This window comes from Neofelis nebulosa, chromosome 13 (assembly GCF_028018385.1).
Source record: "Neofelis nebulosa isolate mNeoNeb1 chromosome 13, mNeoNeb1.pri, whole genome shotgun sequence".
NCBI classification, from domain to species: Eukaryota; Metazoa; Chordata; class Mammalia; order Carnivora; family Felidae; genus Neofelis; species Neofelis nebulosa.
In genome coordinates, this window is record NC_080794.1 from 84,718,993 (window position 1) to 84,722,808 (window position 3,816).

Below are 3,816 nucleotides of genomic sequence, written 5' to 3' on the forward strand. Positions count from 1 at the left end.
CAGAACCCACAGCGAGCACCCAGTCTCTGCTGGCAGCCAAGGCTTCAATGATGTAGGGGTGACCACGGAGCCACTGTGCTGGCATGGGGCGGTGGGCAGCCAGATCGGGCACTTCCCTTCAGAGCACTCACGGCGGGACTGACCCCTCAGGGGACAGTGAGGCCCGTCCACCCCCACATCACACATTTTTTCACTGCCAACCTCTCCTCTGTCCACGCGGGGCTCACTCCCATTCATGGACATGGCCCACCGCCTGCCCACCCTCTCCACGCCCGAAGCCGGTGGCCCAGGCCTGCCCACAAGGCCGTCTCTGTAGAGCCCCGTGCCCCTTGGTGGGCTCGATGACTCTGCCCAGACGGAATTCACGGGTTCCAAAGCTTCTAAATCAAGTCTACTAGAAGACTATTGGAAATAGTTCCATTCGAGATAGAACAGTCGCCAACACTCAGGCGTTGCCTTGGGCACTGTTTTCCTCTCTCCTTATACACACAGCCAGGCTGAGCGGCCAGGACAGACGCAGGCAGAGCCTTGCCTAGGAGGACCTTGTCCCTCGCTCGCAGTGACTCTTTGGACTCAGGAGGGCGGGACTGCGCCTGCCTGGGACCTAGGCTGGAAACGCTGGAGCAGGTCTGCGCTGGCATGGAGGGTTAGAGCAGAGGTGCGCAAACACTCCTAAGAAGGGCACAGTGACACCTCCGGGGCGGGGCGGGGGGCAGGGGAGGGGGCGGGGCGGCGTGTCCTCCACGGATCAGTGACCCTGTGAGGACTGGGGGGCAGGTGTGCTCCACCAGCTGGAAAACCCGAGGGTACAGGCTCTACCATGTGGGGCACCCACAGCGAGCTGTTAGGGTCTCGCGTGGCCGAGAACTTGCCAGCACACTTCACTTCAGCGTTGGCAAGTGCTGCCTTGGGTTAATTAAACTTATTAATAAGATGTGACGGAAGGCGTGCCAGCTCCCTGCCAGGTTTTACGTAGTTCCTGGGGAGCCGAGGGAGGGGAACTCTGCCAGCCCACGGCGCCGGTCCATAAAGCTCAGCACCCCCAGGACTCCTAACATCAGGCTCTGATACAATGCTGGGTATCTGATGAGCTGGTTGAGGACAAAGGAGCAGGCCCCACTCATCCCTAGTTCCCAGTGTCTGGCTCAGCCAGGCTCCCAGTCCAGAACCCCTCCAGCACTCTCTGGGGAGTGAGCGTAGGCTCCCTTTGCCATGCCCCGGATGTGTGGAAGGAAGGGTCATACTCACAGAAGGCTTCCTGTTAGACTGCCCGGTGCACACAACAATGCAGAGGTGGAGGCCAAGTGATCCTTTAATCTCCCCCCAAAATATCCCATTGGACCAAGTGAGCTCACCTTGGATGGGCCAAAGGGACCTCCCTCTCTCCCTCCCCCCACCATTGTCCTGTCCTTCTCCTGACCCCTCCTCCACCCCTTAGAATCCCACTTGGTCCCCACCCTGGCCCAAGCCAGAATCTCAGTCCCACGGGGTCCGCCCCACCCCACGGCAGGAAGAGCAGGGAGAAAGTTGGGGTCCCGACAAACGGAGGCCAAGGGTTCCATCCGGGTCCAGCGTCAGGAAGAAGTATCCACCTGGAGAACCCGCCTAGCCCTGCTCACTCTGGAAAAGCACCGTGAGCCTAGTTTCTTCGCTCCCCCCTCCTGTTAGCCTCACCTGCAACAGGCCAGGGTTTCCCGCTCCTTGAAGTGACACACAGGTTTGCCGGGCATTCGTCACTGCGTTTACTCATCTCTCCAGAGCACAGTTCTTGGCCACTTCCTCTGGGCGCCAGGGAAGGCTGCGGAGGTAACGAGAGGAGAGCCGAACAGGCCCCTTCCTGCCTGCGGGACCCGGCAGTCCTGCGTCAGATGCCATGGCACGCTACAGACACCGTGATGGCTTGGGGACGGCCTCCCAGTGGGATGATGGGTCCCCGGGTCCCCTCGCCACACACGTCACCTCTGAATGCCAGGTGGCAGCAATCTCACTGTAAATGCCATTGTCATTGTAAACAATGACGGTGGCCATGCCATTCGCGGGCACTCAGCGCTGACACCACACACACTCCACGTGCAACTTGGCTTTTAGCCTTGAGCTGACTCTACCCGGTACGATGATCACATTCCCCAGAGCAGGAAACTGAGGCTCAGAGACGGGAGGTAAGCTGGACCGAGATCTGACCTCCGGTCTGGACCCAGACCCTAAGGGGCTCCGCCCACCCCCTCCCCGGGCCTCTCTGGAGCTGTCCCGGTGCTGGGTCACGGGGACGGCACGAAGCACAGGGTCCACAAATGTCGTTTCCCATCTCCCATCATGAATCTGGGTTCCTCCAGGACCGCACGCGAGATGATTTTCCTGGGGGCTCAGGGTCGAAGCTGGGTCTGCAGAGCCCTGTTGACATCTTGCCCTGTCCCTGAGCTCTTTCCAAACACAGACGCTTTTGTGCCGTGACCTGCCATTTTCCCATGGCCCGACCAAGTATGCTTTCCGCATCACATCGTTGACTTTCCCAACATCCGTGTCTCTCCAGGCACGCTCGTGCAAGTACCTTCCCGAGGCTGACGGGCTTCCCGAGAGAGACAAGCACGCTGCCGGCCGCAGCCCCTCCTCCGAGCCTCTCACCCCTTGGGCCACGACGGCCTGGTGGAGGCTGAAGCCACAGCAGCCGGCCCAGGGCCGTGGCGCACTGGTGCCGCCCCGTGACTGACGGGGCCACCAGGAGGCCCAAAACCCTCGTGAAGGTGTCTGTGCAGGTCCCACAGCACCGTCCTGGGTGTGGTCTGAGGCCACCCCAGGATGACCCCCGCCGCCTCCCCCGGTCCAGCTCCCTGCTGAGGCCTCTGCGGCCACATGGACTGTCGTGGGTCCAGAGCAGCAGAAAGAACACCCCCGCCTGCAGCCCCTACGGGCTCCAAGACTCAGGAAGGCTCCCCGCACAGCCTGGTCCAGGCAGGGTGGGTGGGGGAGTGGGGGGTCCCTGTCTCTGAACACCTCGCCCTGAGCCACAACCTCTCCCAAACAGGCGGCCGGGAGAAGCGGCAGGGAGCGTGTGCTGGGACATCTCAGCACCTCATGTGGTCTCTGACCCTCATGTCCTTCTCTGTGAAGTTAGGACAATGATAACATGCAGCACTGCCGTGAGGATTAAATATGACGGGTGTAAACACTGCCTGGAGCCTGGCAGATGGCCGGTGCCCCTTAAACATGGTCACCATGAGATCAGAAATGCGAGGGTTGGGAGGGCTCACCCACTTCCTTCACCAAACGTTGGAATTAATGCGGCTAAAAATGACTTGCCGCTCAGGGGCGCCCGGTGGCTCAGCCAGTCAAGCATCAGATTCCCGATTTCGGCCCGGGTCGCGTTCTCGGCGTTTGTGAGATCGAGCCCGCGTGGGTCTCTGTGCCGACAGCACGGAGACTGTTTGGGATTCTCTCTCTCCCTCTCTCTCTCTGCTCCTCCCCAGCTCACACTTTGTCCCTCTCTCTCAAAATAAGTATTTTTTTTTTTTTAGAAAATGACCTGCTATGGGGCGCCTGGGTGGCTCAGTAGGTGAAGCGTCCGACTTCAGCTCAGGTCACGATCTCACGGTCTGTGAGTCCGAGCCCCGCGTCGGGCTCTGTGCTGACAGCTCGGAGCCTGGAGCCTGTTTCGGGTTCTGTGTCTCCCTCTCTCTCTGACCCTCCCCATTCATGCTCTGTCTCAAAAATAAATAAACATTAAAAAAAAAATTAAAAATGATCCGCTGTTCATTAAGTGTCTGCGGGGGGCTGGGATCAAGCAAGAAAACCACAGCTCTGTGTGATAGATGTACCCAG

The 3,816-nt window shown here is 59.8% G+C and overlaps 1 long non-coding RNA gene across 1 annotated transcript; it reads left to right on the forward strand.

The window, feature by feature from the left end:
* Nucleotides 1–477: 477 nt before the first annotated feature.
* Nucleotides 478–3,508, forward strand: LOC131492476 (uncharacterized). Its single transcript, XR_009252060.1, has 2 exons — nucleotides 478–646; nucleotides 2,531–3,508. It is a non-coding gene; the product is annotated as an uncharacterized LOC131492476 (long non-coding RNA).
* The last annotated feature ends 308 nt before the right edge of the window (nucleotides 3,509–3,816 follow it).